The following is an 18,721-nucleotide window of genomic DNA, read 5'->3' as shown; positions in this document are numbered from 1 at the left end:
TGGGCTCAGCATTTTGATGCTCCCGCATTGCTGATGGGGGAAAGTGGGTCCTGAATGGGTGTCAAGTGCCAGATCCTTATTTCTGGGTCTGGGGGTGGGTCTTCCTCCTACTCATCCACTCAGAGGGGAAGAGAGGGAGGAAGGATGAGCGGCTTTCCAGAAGGGAAAGCACAGTTCTCAAGTGGAACCTCGGGGTCTCTGAGCAGGACTAACTTATGAACCTGTCTGGAAGGCTCCCAATAAGCCCCATCTCCTCCTCTGCCAAAAGCCATCCTTTGGAGATGTCATTACTGTCATTCACCATGCATATCAACAGCCGAGTCTCCTCGTGAGGATTCTTTGTGTAATTAAATATACTAGCCAGACAGCCCCCAAAAGAGGGGGTAATATACCCTGGATGTAAAACGGCTTTTCTCTAAGCCTGAGTGACGGCATGCTGTTGCTAGGTGCCTATTTTTCTGCCTTTCAAATACAAAGTGACTAATGCGTTATATTTCATAACACATCTGCAAGTAAGTAGTTATTCTTATACTTCAATGCCCTTTAAAACATTATCAGCCAACACTTGGACTATATGCTGGTATGCAAATTAGACATAATAAAGAAAGAAGGGAGAAGTTCTTTGCTCTTGAAAAATCATATTTATCAGGTTAACAAGATTTATATATTACATCAGGGAACTGAGGTTAGAATGGAAGACCTTTTAAATGTAATAGTTGACAACAATAAAGGTTCTCTGGTGTTTTTCCTGTGTGAGATCAAAACTTTTTATCTATGCTGAGGTTTAAAGAGATGAAAAAAATTCCCACAAAATCAAACCACATAGAATCCAACTTCAGGAACAAGGCAGACATTCTAAGTTGAATGTTTTTGATTGGCAGTGCCAAGAACAGAAGCAGTGTTTTAAAAACATATGACTTTGCATTTAAAAAAATCAAGTTAAATTAAATATTTCAATGAGTTACACTTTTAAGCCAGGAAATTTGGCACTTTAATTTTGTGGATAAAAGGGAAAAAACCAGGAAAATTCAATCTAAGAAAATATTTTAAAAAGTGGAAAAAACTTACACACACACATATACACCCTTCATTGAATTATGAACTACTCCACAAGCAAACAGGAAAACGTGACTTTGCATTAAAAAATCAAGTTAAATTAATTATTTCAATGAATTATCCATGTAAGCCAGGAAAGTTGGCACTTTTATTTTTTGGATAAAAGGGAAAATACCAGGAAAATTCAATCTAATAAAAGAAAATACTCCAAAAAATGGAAAAAACTTACACACACACACGCATACACATACACCCTTCATTGAACTATGAACTACTCTCTAAACAAACAGGAAAATGTTCCGAACCCACTCTGGTCAAATAATGGGATGTCATGATTTAGCAAATATTCTGATTATAGGTAACCACCTCTATCTTAGAGCATGTGTCTATTTGGTATTAAAACAGAAGTATAACTAAGTTTGCATTGCTAAGGAATCAGATATCAGCAAAATATACTCAACATTAAAACAATCCTGATGATTCAGTTATCAGTGATGACTCAAAATGCACATTAGGATCTTGCAGCACTTGGGACCATTATTACAAACATGAAGGTATAACCGTCTTTGTAGCCATGCACCAGTGCAGAATGACAGAGGTCCAGTCCATAGGATGTTGGATTAATTGAATTTAGATGTTCTGGAAAGGTTTCAAGATGCCAGCAACTGATGGATCCGCTCAGAAGAGGGCTAAGTCCACGCCTGTCTTGCTCCTTACTTGGTATACCTGGGCACAGTCCTGGGTACATGGTACATGCTGGATAATTGTTTGCTGAGTATATATTATGAACGAATGAATTAATGAATAACAGAAAGTTAAATTGGAATTTTTCTGTTGTTTGAGAATTTCTGCTGATGCCCAAAGCTGAGATGGGTAACAAGTGGCTCCATATTCTAAAGAGAGATGCAGCTTCCATCCATGCAAGACTTAAGAGCTGGCCAAAATGATATAGAGATATGGATATAGATACAGTTTTGGGTTGACTCTCTAGTTCCAGTAAGAGTATTGTATATTTATTTTCCTTTTCCTCTCATTGGAGGAGGGGAGGGAGTGCTTCCCTCATCCTTGAGCCACGGAAGGATGGCTCCAAGAGGACCACTCAGAGAGTGGGGGAGTCTTCCAGGAGCAGAGACTAAAATCTCTCTTCCTGGTGGATGCTTGCTGAGCTGCAGGGTCTCGTAGACCTGTCCTGGCTGCCACCATCTTGGGAGAACAAAAAAACTCTTGGGTGAGGCCTGCACATTCAGAGCTTGCTGGGACAATAGGTCAAAGTTTTTCTGTGGGCCACGTGGACTCAGGATGGTAGCTGGTCTTGAGTCCTCTTGATAGGACCAGCCAAGGCCCCTGATTGACAAGGAGAGGTGAACCTGGCATTAGGTGGCCATGTGGGGTATCCTATTGGCACCAGGGCTTCGGGGAAGTCATAAGAATCAGCCAGAGAGGGCATGATTCTAAGTGCAGGCACTGCAAGGCACAGGCCCTGGGTTGGGTGGGGCAGATCCAAGGAGCCCACTAAAGTGCCTTACAAGAGAAAGAACCAGTTCCTGGGCATCTGTATCCAGAGGACACCGATGGCTAGATTACAGCAGGTTCAGTTAAGTAAAAGGACATTTTTGCTTCTTTCCCTCTTCCTCCCTCTCTCTGCCCTATGTTGGGGTGTCAGGAGAAGCTAATGAAAGGCAAGAGACAACACCATAATAAATGACAGACTGTGCAAACTTTTTGAGCTGGACTCAGGCTTGAGCTGGGGGAAGAGGAAAAAGCTTTGAATTTGATGAGAATTTTATGAGAAACAGTTTTAAGCATATATTGGAATGGGCTTTTTAATACTCTAACATGAGGACAGTTCATTGATACCTGAAAGGGACAGAATAGTTATGGGATCTGCTTGATACATTGACCAGTGAAGAAGATCTGATAGAGCATGTTGGAAGGGCAGTGATGAGAGAGAAAGAAAAAAGAAGCTATTTCCTGGTTATATCCCACTAAGTCCAGCCCATTTGACACATTAATTATAAGTGAATGGAAGAACACATGAATGCATGAATGAAGGAATGGAAGAAATCATTTCTGTATAATTAGGATGTCACTATGGCGACCTGTCCAGTGACCCCTGCTCACCCTATGTAGAGCTCAGATGACGTCATCCCCTCAGCTGCAGGCAGATGAAACCTCTCCACCAGCATTGAGGTGTGGCTGGGAAAAATAACCAAGTCGTGAGTCAGGGAAGGCTGACCTCCTGCCACTCGTGACATCTCCCGAGTGTGCTGCAGGTTGATCATTCACCACCATCTTATCAAACCCGTAACTGCTGAGTGTTACTTTGACCCCAATTAGAAATAACTTTCAGTGGGCAAGTTCGCAAAGTGCCCAGATGTGACATCACCCTATGTCTGGTGCACTTTGGGCTGCTCAGGACACTCCCTGGACCAATAGGCCTGAGAACATGGTAAGATGTGTAGAAACTTCTTCCCCTGATGCTTTGGGTGTTATGGGGACCAGCCCTGTGCAAGAAGGGTGAATGGCTCCTGCTTTCACCATTTCTCCCAAGCCGAGCACAGCACAGGTTCTCTTGCAGAGGCGTCAGTGAAATTAAGTCAGCAAGAAGATCCATTCTAATCCTGCTATTGAAGTGCAGGGCTTGCGGTGGCCTCCGTGACACTGTGCCCATTTTTCTTCTGTGAGCTAATTGCATTACCCTGAAGCTGACTGGTCACTGTCTGTCTCTCTTCTAGGGCAGGAGTTTTCTTTTATTCATGATTCTACCCCAGTGCCAGGCAGAGCAGACCCTCAATAAATGCTGGCTCAGTGAACGAACTTGATTTGCTCTGATGGGTTTCCCTAAGACAGGTGGTCAGGTAGCAGACCCATTTTCCAGAAAGAGTGGCTGAGGTACAGATGGGTGGAGTGGTTCAGCCCAGGTCCCAGGTGAAGCGGGAGGACAAGTGAGACTAGAGTAGGGTGATGGGCCTTGAAAAATAACCAAGAAGCCAAATGTCTCAGTAAACACAATCCAAAAGCTAGTTGCCTGGAAGCCAGGGCCCCTTCTCAGAGCACAGACCCTTAACACAGAGCCCCCAGACAGTCCACCAAGTGGCATTTTCCAGATTACCAAATGGATCCTAGCCATCAACTCTCTTACTCTCCATAGCAACCCAGAGGGAGGGGGAGCAGACATTATTACCCACATTTTACAGGTCCAGAGTGGTTAAATGACATTCTCGAGGATGCACAGCTACTAAAGGAGGAAGTAAGATGACCTCAGGTCATGTGATCCCAAATCTGAGAGCTTCCCACCAAACCTGGTCAAACCCAACCAAACAAGAGCACACGAAGCTTTTGGGGACCTACCGGATGTCCCTTTTAGTTATAGGCAATGTTAGGAGAGCTGTCTCTCCATTTTTATGCATCCTTTAGAGGTTCCTTCAACTCTGCCCCATAAGGGCACAATGGGGGAGGCGGTGCTCTTATTCCCAGGAAGAGCCATGACCGGTGCCTCCTCCTGGGTCCCAGTTGGAGCCAGGAGACTGTTTGCAGAATCTGGTTCCAAGTTGGGCCTCCACAGCTCGTGCTGCGTGCAGGCAGGACAGACTGCTGGGACACGGAAGTCGCTCTGGAGCCAACACACTCGCCGTATGGGAGAGGCTATGGTGCCAACACTGTCATTTTCCACTCCAAAACGTCAGGCAAGAAGTGAGACCGACAGCATCCTCCCTTGGTGCCTCAGATGGGCGTGCTTTTATCTCTACTGGCAACATCCAGTATATTTCGTTCTCTTCAGAGGAGCGTCTCAGCATAGAGATAAAAGAGTTTCTGAAATTTGGCACATCCGGGGATCTAATTTACAAAGTTGGGACCAGAAGATGGAATGGCTTTCGAGGTTTTGTTCAGATTGTTAAAAGAGATGCCGAAAAATGTCTTTTTCATGTTTAGTTGGCTTCATCTTTTAATGCCAATACTAGCTTAATGCTGAAGGTAAAAAAATGACACACTGTAATATCTTGCCCAGTTAATTTTTAAAAGGAAATTTAGGAGGAGACCTGAAATTGCTTTTTTTGTTTTTTAATGACAAAGCATATTCAGCCAGACTAAATGTGGCAAAATAAATAAACAATAAATAGAAGTTCAAGACTTCGATTTACCGAAATTCATTTTAAAAGCAAGAGGAGACATTAAAGGCAAAAATTCTACTCAAATTCAAATAGTTTCCAAGGAAAATTCCTGTAACCTTGAAGAATAATAAAGGCTTACGGATATATTTGGGATTTCTGAATGGTAGAACTGTTTCCCAAGAGCATTTTAACCACCCCAAGTGAAAAATGAGAACAAGGCCTAAATTGTTCGGTGAAGAGCAAAGAACACTTTGGTTTAAGAAAAAGAGAGAGAGACTGTAAGAGTCAAAATGCTATAAAGGGCCGGAGTTTCACAGGAAATATGAATGATGGTAGTTTTTTGCCAGAAAACTTTTTACTTAATGCCACGTGCAAAAAATGTATATTACAATCATCCTTTTTATTTTTTAAGTCCATTTCATGCCATCTTGCATCCTATGAGTCTTCCCTTTGCTTTTCAGCCCTGCACAAGGTGTTAGGGTCTGGGGCTCTGCCAGGCAGGGCCTGTCTGGCACACAGAGCCCAGCTCTTTCTCGTGTCTTCGCAGGACCCCCGGCATCTGTAGTCACAGCCCCGTCCCCGCCCAGATCCCTGTCAGTCATGAGACAGTTGAGCTTCTCTGCCACTATCCTTTATTTGCTCCAACATTTCCTAAGCCCCTTAAACCTCAAAATTGGACATTATACTGTCTCCTAAGAGGGCTACAAGGTAGAGTGAGATACACAGCTGCCCTCAAGTAGCTTCTACTCCACTGGTGTGGACAAATGTCATGTGACACATATAGAGGCAAAATAATAGCCAGCATCATCCAACGAATGGAATAAAGTCCAAGCACTTTGAAAACGCCAAGAGAGCAATTACTTCCACCTGAAAGAGCTGGGGAAGACTTCATTCAAACAGCAGCCGTGCAAAGGGATGTTGAGGGGTGAACGTGGATGGACAGAGCACAGTAGCAACACAGGCCTGAGCCTGATGTGCCCGGCACCTTCAGGGATCCCCAAATCCTTTGTGCCTGTACCAAAAGTTGAGTGGGAGAAGGGGCTGAGAGGGGAGGTGGGGGCGTGCCATGGGAGGTTTGAACACACAAGGACTCAGGGTTGATTCTGGAGGTGAAGAGGGGGCAAACCACTGGGATCAAAGGAATTATGAGGTGCTCAGGGGCCTGTGGATGGGCTTAGGGGACCCAGGATGCCTCTGAAACTGTATACATTCCTGTGCTCATGCATGGTGTGTGTGGTGAGCATGAAGATATGTCCATAGCTTTCTTTAAGTTCTCAAAAGGCCTGTGCTGAGGTCGAGTTCAAGGGCCAGGGTAGAGAAGAGTCTCACTACCACCCTTGTCCCCACTCCCCATCTACAGTCCCTCCCCTGGACACAAGTTAGCCATTAAAATAGAGACCTGGGGCGGGGGGTTCCGGATGCAGGCAGCCCCATTGGAATTCTTCTGGGACTTTCCTGTGTTATTAAGTTTCCAAACTGCCCAAGGCTGTTTATTTATAACGAATTTTAATGTCACATGAATGGAGAATTGCTGAATAACTTCTGCTACAAGGTTCAGATTTCAAACTTTGCCCCTTTGGCAACATCATCTCAATTGTTTAAAACAAAGCGGAGAAGTCTACCCACGATTTCCCAGCTCCTCTGATGGCTCCACACCAGAACCTAGCCTCCCATCCCGTCTTCTCTCCCTCCCCACTGCCACCAGCCAGCAACCCACAGAACTGTCAGGACTTTTCAATTTTTTATTTAGTGAGAGTCAACGTGGCCTCCTCTCCTTCACCCCACTTCTCTCACACTTTTCCTTAGCAGGCCTGGCTGCAAATCTTTTTTTTTTTTTTTTTGGTGAGGAAGATTAGCCCTGAGCTAACATCTGTTGCCAATCCTCCTCTTTTTGCTGAGGAAGATTGGCCCTGGGCTAACATCCGTGCACATCTTCCTCTATTTTATATGGGACACCGCCACAGCATGGCTTGACAAGTGGTGCGTCGGTCCGCACCCAGGATCTGAACCTGCGAACCCTGGACTGCTGTAGTGGAGCGCATGAACTTAACAGCTACACCACCAGGCCAGCCCAGGCCTGGCTGCAAATCTTGTCCTTGGAGCCCTTTGCTCTATAGACTAACATTAGTGATGGAATTTTCCAGAACAAAGACCATGCCCACCTGAGATTAGTTTTAGCTGTTTTACTACAACCACTAACCACTGTCGCAAACAGGATCAGGTTGCTCACTAGAAGCCCTCTGCCTCTAGAGCTGCGGGCTGCTAGGTATCATCCCCAGGGGCTCCAGGAACTGGGAAAGAGGTGGCCCAGCATCTGGGGAGGGCAAGGGGAGCATTTGTTGGATGTGATTCAGACCCCCTGCAAAGACTGGAGAGAGGAGTGGTTTCTAGAGTGGTTTGGCTAATTTTAGAAGTATGGAGGCTAGAAACCCGAAGCACCATTTAGAAACAAGTATTTCTTGAATTTAAAACATTCAAACTTAACCAACAAGCATTATTACTGTGTGCCAAGCGCTGGGTCAGATTTAGAGACTGTATAATGTATGTGTGTGCACCTTCATATGCACCTCTCAGCGGGCACTGGGCATCATTTCCACCTTGCACCACAGTAGATGCCTTTCCTCTCCCTCACCTGACTATGACCTTGCAAGGTGGAGGTGCCCGAGTCACCTGTGACTCCCCTTCTCACACACACAAACACACACACACACACACACTCACAGTGCTGGGTTTGGGTCTTTCATATAGTAGACGTCAGTAACTGTGTACTAAGGAGAATATGCTCATTCAAGTGTTTGTTGAACGCTCCTTATGTACCAGACACTGTATCAAGCCCTGAAGACAGACGTAGATAAATAAACTCTAGTCCCTGCCCTCTCCAGGGTTATGTGATCATGGTAGACATGAAGAGAAGAGGTAACGTTTAGGTAAAATGACCTAAGACCTAAACAAAGGTGGAAGTAAACAAATGAACAGGCATAGAATGGGTCTAGCGAAACTTTGCTTTGATTGGCAGGGCAAAACTGCTCACAGTACCTGGGACTAGGGCAAGGACCTATTCTACTTACTTCCTCCCCTTCTGGTAGAGCCAAAGGGAATAGAGAACCACATCAAGCTCAAGCAGAAGGAGAACATGCCTGGACACTAGCCCCTTCCTCTCTCCCATCCCATCTCTGTGGCACTGGCAGCCAGGACACCCACTGCCATGGTTTTAAACGACAGAAAGAACAGGACACTCCAGTGTCCTGGGGACAGGTGCACTGGTAAGACTAAGATAGGAGGAAGTTGATTTTCAGGAAAAATTTAGAGGTCCGACTGCAAGTTTTCAGAACTTTCTCGAAGTTAAACACACACAAACACCCATATCTATCCATCTGTCCATCCATCCATCCATCCATTTATTGCCCTTTTCACTTTGCTTTTAGAAGTAAAAATAAAGAAAACAGAGCACTAGAGGATTTATGCGGTGGGAGGAATTTTGGGGTGGGGTGAGGGCTTCCCGTTTTAATACAAACTGTAAACCACGGACCACAGCTCTCTCCTTACACTCTCCCTGGGAGCACAACCCCCTTTTCTCTTCTCACAAATGTTCCTGGGTTTCGTGAGGAAAATCAAACAAAACACATATTTCAAAATCTGTACAATCCCATCTAATTCGAGTTTCTGAGTAACTACCGTCAGTCCTACACTCATCACTGCTCCCCTCAATACTTTCTAATTTTAGAGCTAAGAGCCTGGAACTTGACACTGGACATGTTTCCATTTACCATGAAAGGCATGTTTCTCCACAAACAACTGGAGGGCAGGCTTGGAAAACAGGTTTAAAGACCAGACTTGAGGAACATTGGCACGGCAATTCTCTGGAAATGTCCACCATCCCAGCAAGAGGCAGGAAGCATCGAGAACGAATATGTGCTCTGGCTTCTTTCAAATGAAATGATTTAATTTTAAGAGATTCAATTCATAAAATAGCCCCAGCTAATTTTCCAAGGAAAATGAGCATATTTTGTTTTTCTTCAATCTTCAAAGAGTATTTTGGCCATGAAAAAAATTTATACTGAATTTCCTTAAAAGATTTATTTGGGCAATGCCCCCAGTGCCTTATGAAGCAATATAGAATGGTGAAAAAACAAGTTTAATAGGAATATAAACTTTTTTTGTGATTTAGAAGTTAGAGATCAGTTAGCACCTGTGATAGTCACAAATAAAAAATAAACTAGAAGAAAACTCTTTAGCATACGGGAGTCCGTTTCTATAGTTTTATAGATTTAGGAGCTATTTCTACAGAAGGAAAAGCAGTCTTCAATTCTGAAGCTGACATTTTCACACCGACATGGATGTCCTCTTTGCCCAAACTGTGGGTCAGTTTCTTTTCTTGCCACATGTAGAATCAAATTATCAATATTTCTCTTTAATCATCATCATATAAGAGGAAGAGTCAGAAAACATTCTCAATGTAGTTTTTAAAAAATCGCACAGGACACCTACCTGTTCAGTCTCCCTGGCACCTCACTCTCACCTGCCCACCCCCTCCATCACCTGTCCTCCCAGGTGGGCAGCAAATCTCCTGCACACAGGCCCCAGGCCTTTGACCTGCTGGTCTTCCCATTTCAGCACTGCTACCCTGGAAAAGAGCACTTTTCTTCCCCCAGGACCAGCTCCTGGGCAAGGCATAGTCTCCCCAACTCTTCCCTTCTACCTCGTTCCTCAAAACAAGCAAGTCAGCAATCAGTTCCCCTTTAATTTAAAGAACTTACTGCTAACCCTGCTGTGGAAATGGACGTGAAAGTAACAAGCATGAGGAAGATGTAAAAGCTTAAGGAATCTCCTCAGCTCTCTAAGGCATGTCCCTGATGGGCCTGAAGTTTCCTTCTTAAGTGGCCTCAAGGAGCTTCTTTCAGTTGGTGCTGGATGTTGGGCAAACATGTAGAGCTTGGAGGCCAAGTTACATTTGATCTGGCTTCCTTGCTGGAAAAATTGATCAGCAGAATTCTTGGCTATTGTCTAAAGTACACCTACCCGGGATGCCAGACACTGCCGGTCCTCCATCCAGTGCCCACAGCAGACTCGGCTAAATGATCACAGATCTGTTTCCTAGTGAGCCTCGATGCTGCCCCAGAGTCCTCCTTAACAAAGTGCTATAAGCAGCCACTCGCAGCTCTTTGGATTTGTCATATGAGATGGACTTGTCATTCCTGTCCCACCCTGACCGTTATCCTGGGTGCTCTGAGACACATTCATCAACCAGTTACAAAGGCTGTGTCCACCTTGCAGTAAAGCTTGGCTGCCTTACCTCTTGTCTTCAGGAAGGGTCATCCAACAGACAGGCATTTGGCCTTCTTGCCCCGACTCCCCTGCCAGGGTGTGTCAGGCCTGAGGTTCTTAGCAAATCTTAACATTTACTCAATTAGCGCATATGAATTATTCAGGGGCCAACTACCTACCTATAAGAAATTTGAGACATTTGGTCTAAACATGGAAAAGGGAGTTCACCTGATGCAGATGGAACAGTTAAGTGAATGGGGAAGGCAGGCATGCCCACTTTCTACTGGGTCCTCATCAGAAGACTCGGGAACCTGGCAAGTCAGGCTCCTCGCAGGTATGAAGGGGTGGAGGAAGCGATTAAGGTTGTGAGTTTCCTTCATGCTCCTGCCCTCCACTGCGGCTGTTTATGGGGCACTTGGAAGAAGTTAAAGCAGAGCGTGCACATCCAGTTTATTTTAATGCAGGCAAATAGCTGGGTTGTAGAAACTTGGAGAGATTTACTAAGCAGCTTCCTCAGATCCAGGTCTCATTAGCATTAACATGCTCTGATGCGGTGCCCACAGTTGTACTTTCTTACGATGATATGAATCATCTGAATGCATCAGGTTGAGGCTGTCGGAGGAAGGAGAGCACTTCTAATGTGAACATGAAAGTATAGGTGTCCAGATTCACACGGGCATGTGGTTTGAAAAGGAAACAGAAACAGCCTTTCTTTCCCATTCCTGGACTGCCCTGGGTGCCACAAAGTCACAGATTTGAACCACTGCAGAGCTATTTGCTGGAAATGAAGTCACAATTTAAGAAGAGAGGCATAGGTTAAACGACGTGAATCATGCATGAGTTTCTCTTGCTGCCTCTGGAGTCTAAGCCCGGGGGCGTGGCCAAATTATCAAGCATCTGCCCCACGAGGATGACTCAGTTTCACTGGATTGACCACCTAGATGACACGATATTTCCGGAAACTTGAGGATGCATTGCAGAACAGTACTTGAATTGTGTATGAGCCAAATTCTATGCCTCACATATCATAAATCAGCTGGAATGAAGTTAAAAGTCACCACAAGTCTTGTAAACCTACATCCAGAATTGAGATTTGTTTTTGATTTAATACATTTCATGGTTCACGAGAATAGTTCAGACTCCTAAATACCAATAATCTCTTGACTTGACCACATCTGATTAAAGACTAATTCTAGGCCTCTATCTGTATATTATGATCTGAAAATAGTGCTTTGGACTGTTTTTGTATTTCTATTTTTTTTTTTTTTGTGAGGAAGATCAGCCCTGAGCTAACATCCATGCTAATCCCCCTCTTTTTGCTGAGGAAGACCAGCTCTGAGCTAACGTCTATTGCCAATCCTCCTCCTTTTTTTTTCCCCCAAAGCCTCAGTAGATAGTTGTATGTCATAGTTGCATATCCTTCTAGTTGCTGTATGTGGGACATGGCCACAGCATGGCCAGAGAAGCAGTGCGTCAGTGCGCGCCCAGGATCTGAACCCGGGCCGCCAGTAGCGGAGTGCGTGCACTTAACTGCTAAGCCACTGGGCCAGCCATGTTTTTGTATTTCTGATAAATATTTACATAGTCGAATAGCTAAAACAGTTACCATTAAAAAATTTCACGCAGCAGCATGCACCACATATGCATTTCTGATGGAATGGTTTACAAATGAAAAAAAAATTAAACACCCTCCTCTCTTAAGGCAATGCCTGGGCCTAGCTTCTCTGGATTCTACATATTCTACATATTCCAAAAGTGTTTATCCTTTGAACTCACTTATCTTTCAATTTCCAGCCAAATAATTTTTATTTAAATTCAATACGTCTTAAAGCTTAGGCTCCTGATTCCAGTGTGCAAGACAGGTCCTTCTAGGTTCACTGCCATTTGCCAAGCTGAAATGAGTGACACATCCTGTGACTAAGTAGGGCCCAGCCTTTCCAGTGTCAGATAATTAGCCCCCTCCCTCACCTTAGCCCCTCAAGTTTTCTGAAATGACTCATTCCCCTTCTCTCTACAAGCCCCCTCCTCTCCCTGAAAGTGATCCTTTGAGATTACCATTTTAATGGGTAAACATGGAAGAAAAAAATGAACTTCTCTAACAAGAGAAGGAGACTCTTCTCAGCGTATCCTTAACAGAAATACCTCAGCCTTCAGTGTGAAGCTTCTGAGGACTTGGAACCATTCCAGAGGCTCCTTCCTTTTACCCTCTGCCATCTTGCCCTCCATTCCTAGACACTATGCGAGTCCTCCCTGATATCTTCCATCCTCCCAGGCTGGGTTCTCTGGCTCTTCTGCATGCTTCACTCTCTGCCAAATGGATCTTGAACCTCCAGAAAATTTGGCACGTTTTCCCGTCCTTGTATATAACAGGAAGAATGAGGAAAAGAGAGAATTTACTGAAAAATGATCCCAGACAGCCCATTCCTGGGTCTGGCACTAACTCCCTCTGTGGCATTAAGAAGGTCATGCCCAGTGTCTCTGGTTTCACTTCCTCACCTCTCACAGGAGGGGTGGGACCAGAAGACCTCCAAGGCCCCATCCAGGTCTAGCAAGATAGAATCTACCCTCCCTCGGGGAGCCCCAGAAAGTGGCATCCATGGAACAGACCCTTCACGGCTGTGGGGACAGAGTGGCTGGTTCTGCTCTGTGAAGGCGGCGGGAGGGGCAGTGAGAGGGCAGAGCAGAATTACAGAAGTTGGTGGGGCGACCAGCTAGCACTTTAAAAAATGACATATAAAACAATAAGGAGGGAGAAAAACAAACACTGTATGATCTCACTAACGTGTGGAACCTAAAAAAAACAAACTCAGAACCAGAGGACAGATTGGTGGTTGCCAAGGGTGGGGGTAGGGGTGAGGGAAACGGGTGAAGGGGGTCAAAAGGTACAAACTTCCAGTTATAAGATGAATAGGTCCTGGAGATGTAATGTACAGCATGGTGACTATAGTTAACAATACCATATTGTATATTTGCAAGTTGCTAAGAGAGTAGTTTTTTAAAGTTGTCACCACAAAAAAAATCATTGTAACTATGTGAGATGATGGATGTGTTAACTAACATTATTGTGGTTATTGTTTTGCAATATATACATATATAAAATCACTATGTTGTACACCTTAAACTTACACAATGTTATATGTAAATTGTATCTCAATAAAGCTGGGGAAAAAACAATAAGGACCAACATTTGTATGGCACTTCACAGTTTAGACAAGGTTTCACTTACATTATCTCATTCAAAAGTAGAGAAGCACTTTGAGTACAATCCCCATTTTATAGATAATAAAACTGAGGCTCAGAAGCTACGTGAGTTGTCTAAAGTCACACAACTAGAAATGGTAGAGCAGAGCCTACAAGCCTGCCCTTAGATCTAACGCCCTTTCTGCTAGGCCAGGATGACTTCCTAAGTTCCTCCTTGACTATCCAGCTGTAAACCCCTGACTCTGGCCACTGGGAGGAAAGGATATGGCCGGGGTCCAGGAACCCTTCACCTGCCAGGCCACAGGGGGCTTTGTGGGAACATTTCTTTCTTTCTGGATACCTTTTTACTCTAATTTACTATTATCTATGTTCTTGAATTCCATTCATCAAAGCTTCTCATCATGTTCTTGTAACTCAATTTCACCTCTATAAGAAAAGTCATGGCACTGGGAGGCGGGGAGACGTCCCACATAGTGGAATGTGCCTTTTCCATCTGTAGGGATCCCAGTGTAAGGTACATATGTATTGGGATCTTAAAGGGGGCAATACAAGTGGAGCAGCAGTTCTTAAGAAATATGTCTTTCTGTTCGAAGAAATAAACAACAACAATCCCTCAAGCCTCTTGGTATGGATTTAAATTATTTTTACTGTGTTTCTTGACTATGTCCAAACCAAATATAAACTAGACATGAAGTTTAATAAAAATTCCTTAAGCTTTATGGCTCTTAGGTAAGTGTCTGGTTTTGCTGAAACTAAACTGCCATGCTGGATTAAATGGCATGTTTAGCGGCTCTGCATTTGTTCCTGCAGTGGACTTCAGATGCCCATGCACCAGGTACATCGTGGGAAAGAGCATTAACGACGGCTTTTTTGCCACTTCACGCTTGTCAGACTCACTTCACCAAAGCTCCGCGGGAGCAGCCTTGAAAGCCTTGAAGCCAGCTCTAACTGCGGCCACCTGAGACCTCCGCCTTGTGCACTCGAAGATACGGTTCATGACCTGCTGGCCAATTCCTGCTGCAAGCTGTTAGATGAAAGCAAGGTAAAGACGTGGATGCGTGTGATAAGTCTGCGTGCGCGTGAAGGTGGACTTCTGAGTCTGGCGGGCTTTTGCTGCCACGCGCTCTGGGCAGGCCCGGGACTCCCGCCCCACCAGGGGGAATGCCTTCACAGACACAAATGCACATGCAGGCCCCAAAGAGCCAGGCGGCACTCAGGTCTTGGCGCTCACCCACATGACCCAAAAGAGGTTCATATAATTTGGGGGGATCATCACTGCAGAAATCTCAGTACTGCACAGACCTGTTGAGAAGTAGTGGTCTGGGGTACAAGATGTCACATCTTGGGTTAAAGTCCTATCCCTGCTCTTTGATAACTCTACTGCCCAATCACAAGCCACCTAACCTCCCTGCACAGCAATTTCTTTATGGAAAAGATGGGAATATTAATAACGCCTGCTCTTCTAATCTTACAGGATTGCTACAATGCAGTGGCTCTCAAAGTGTGGTCCCCAGAGCCGTGGCATCTGGGAAATTGTTTAAAATGCAGATTCTCAGGCCCCACCCCAGACCTGCAGAATCAGAAACTCTGGGTTGTGGCCCAGGAATGTGGGTTTGAACAAGTCCCCCCGGGTGATTGTGATGCCCTCTGAGTTTGAGAAGCACTGCCATAAAGCAATGAGATAACGTATGCGACCAGTGTCTGCAACCTGCCATGCCGACACGCTCACTTTGAGAACCACAGCTCTACAGAAATGTTGGTTGCTGCTCTATCGCCCAAGCTCCCGTTAAAACACAAATACCCCTAAGGTAACACTTCACCCTTTAACATGTGTCAGTCATTCTCAACAAGCATAGTGGGCGGTTAGCTAGGAATAAACCCTGTCCAGAGTAGAAAGTTAGGAAGGTTGAGAATGATCTTGCTCCTCTATGTGGCAGACAAGAGACCAGGAAGGAGAAAGAGAAAAGGGGCTTGGAGCCACACAGACTTGAGTCATATTCTAGCTCTGTGACTTACCAGCTAAGGCAGTTTGCTTAAGGACATCATAATAATGATAATGACCTCCATAGGGTTATTGGGAGGATTAAATGACACAATACATGCAAAGCACTCAGCGCACGCAAAGCATGGTTCATATAGGTATTCAATAAGTGGTACCCATCATTAGGAGCAGGTGTCCAGGCTGCTTGAGGCTGCCACCCAGGACAGGTCCTCTCTCCACGCTGCTCACTGCCGCTCCCTACCATCCTATCTATTATTGTTATTATTATCATTATCATCGGCAACATCCTCGTGCCTTCTGCCCCAGAGCTTCCTCACCTTAGGCTTAAGACTGCCACCCTAAGACGTCCTGGAAAGGTTAACCACCAAGGAAGGAAATGGGGGACTTCCCAGATGCATAGGTGCCTCAAAGGGCATACTTGACTGTGCTCAGGTCCCCAGAGGTGGCAGTTGTGTGTGCCACATTTTGAAACCTGAAAGATGGCAGGCAACCCAAGAAACAAGTCCTTCCTCCATGTCCATCCCCTTCTCTGGCCCAGAGGTGTGGCAGGTACAGCCTGAGGTGGGCAGAGTAGATAGGAGCCAACCCACAGCCTTTGTCCATTGTTAACCACCGGTGGATCTGGCCCGCCCAGATTTTATCTCTGGGTTGTCACCTGTCTGCCCAGGTTCAGCCTCTGAGACGGGTCATATGCGCTTGGCTTGTCTTCCCTGATGACTCAGGGCCTGCTGGCCGAGAGTCGCCTTCAGCGTCCCTCCCAATAATGAGAGCAGGTCAGATTCCTTCAGATTTAGCAAGGACACTCCTTGAGGCTGCCTGTCACCCATCCACAGTGGGAATTCTCCTTTAATGAACAGAGAGCCACACCCTTTTCCCAGAATGGGGGCGTGGGGTGGATTTTCCAGGTGGCACTGAGCAGGGCTGATTTCACAATGGCCAGTCCATAGGTGAGGGACCAAGGGCAGGCCTGGTCCAAGCTGTCAGAGAGGGACACGGCCTCCTGGGGGCTGCAACTCCTCCACACCCCACTTGCCCAAACAGCTGGAGGGAGATACTGCGGCAGGCGTGGGGGGCAGGGGAATGGCGGAAGAGCTGGGGTACTGAGTGCTTGCTGACACTTGACTGGAAACCAAACGAAGCTGCCAATGGGCAAGGCATTGCTGGAACGTTCCTGCTCCATCCATCACTCTACCCAGAGCCCTGGAGCAGCCTTAGTTTACACGCAAGTTCATGCAATGTCTCACCTTGACTTGAACCCTTCCCACCACAGGAAAGTAGTATGAACGTTGTCTGCAGTTCAGGAAGGTTAAGGGATGTGTCTGGGTCACATGCTGGTAAGGGAAAGAATTTAGACTCATTCTATGAGGCCTGACTCCAAAATCCATCCATTTTCTACCACACCACTAGTTTTTAAATTAAAAAAAAAAAAGAAAAGGAAATCCTATGTGCCTCTCTGTACTATCTTTGCAACTTTCTGTGAATCTGTAATTATTTCAAAATAAAAAGTTAAAAAAAACCTGTGTGGGGCCCCCACTGTATAAAAATGTATCAGTGAGATACTGTTAGAAGTCAGGAGAGTGGCTCCCCTTTTGGGGGCAGAGTTGGAAAGGACCATGGCCATTCTTGGGGGCCTGGAAATGTCCCCTTTCTGGATCTGGGTTGGTTCCACTGGTGTGTGCAGTTTGTAAAAACTCATTGAGCTGTCATTTTTCTAAATAAATGTTAAACTTTGAAAGTTAAAAATAAATCAAAGTGGCAGTGCTCTGGTTGAACAGGAAGAGGGGTCAGGATTTGCTCAGCTTCTCCCGCCGTCCCTCTCCCCTAACCCTCTGAGGACCTAGGGTTCTGCCGAACACAGATTGGAATCTGGGTCTCAATTCCTCCCACTGCAACTTGAGCTGTGTCAGGACCTCACTCTCCAGGGCCTGCCCTGATCATCGATAGCCATTTCCCATTGTCTAGTTACAAACCGTAGCCTTCAGTTAAAAATCACCTTTCAGTGGCCAGCCTGGTGGCGCAGCAGTTAAGTTTGCACTTTCCGCTGTGGTTCGGATCCTGGCCGCGGACCTACTCACCATTCATCAAGCCATGCTGAGGTGGTGTCCCACATAGAAGAGCTACAACTCTACGACTATGATACACAACTATGTACTGGGGGTTTGAGGAGAAAAAAGAAAAAGAGTAAGATTGGCAACAGATGTTAGCGCAGGGTCAATCTTTCTCAAAAAAAAAAAAAAAAAACCACCATTCAAACGCGGGCAAAGAAGAGCTTCATCCTGCATGCAGAGGATACCACAAAAGGATGCTGAAAAGGAAAAGGAAACAGCAGGCTGTAGGTCTCCCACAGGAAAGCTGTGATCCCCACCTGGGTAGGGCAGCCTTACACTGAAAGTATAACCTTAAGGGAAGGATTCCCAAAGGAAACTGGGTAAGGAAAAAAAAAACACTTTATGACCTGAAAGAAATTGGTTCAGATGTATAATCACAGGGAGCTGGAAATAATGGCCATTCAACTGACGACGTAAAACAAACAAGCAGACCTCACTCACTTCTAAGTTGTCCATGTGCTTTATTTCCACCTGATTTGGATTTTATGAAGATTTATGAGTGGATTGTGCACTTTTGATCAGCATGCCTCAGCCAGGTTGTTTTTCCCTTCACGCTTGGAGGACGCGGTTAACATTTTTTCCTTTAATACACCAAGTTAGTTTCCGCTGTTACCTGCCCACTACTATACCTGGGGTCAGCAGTAGCTGCCAACACACAGCTAAGGGCAGAAGTTAGCCCAGTGTGGGGTTAATTGGACCAAATTGAAGCCATTCTGGTTTAAACAGATCCTCTCAGAGTCTACGGGAGGAATGCTTAAGTGGGTTCCCCCCAGACTTGGGAAACTTTGGAAGTGAACTTACTCTTGCTCTTGGCAGTAGCAAGGTCCCTTGTTTTATGTGTCAAACAGCCACTCTCCAGGCTGCTGTGGGATGAAGCTGTTAGACAAAGAAGAATCTTTTATGAGTTCCTGTTTCTAGAAGAGGCTCTTCCCTGAGGAGTTGTTTAGGAAATGATAAAAACAGTGAATCAGACTACT

The sequence above is a fragment of the Ceratotherium simum genome, chromosome 19, assembly GCF_057802395.1.
Source record: "Ceratotherium simum simum isolate JZ-2026a chromosome 19, ASM5780239v1, whole genome shotgun sequence".
NCBI classification, from domain to species: domain Eukaryota; kingdom Metazoa; phylum Chordata; class Mammalia; order Perissodactyla; family Rhinocerotidae; genus Ceratotherium; species Ceratotherium simum.
Note: the sequence above shows the minus strand (reverse complement) of the source record.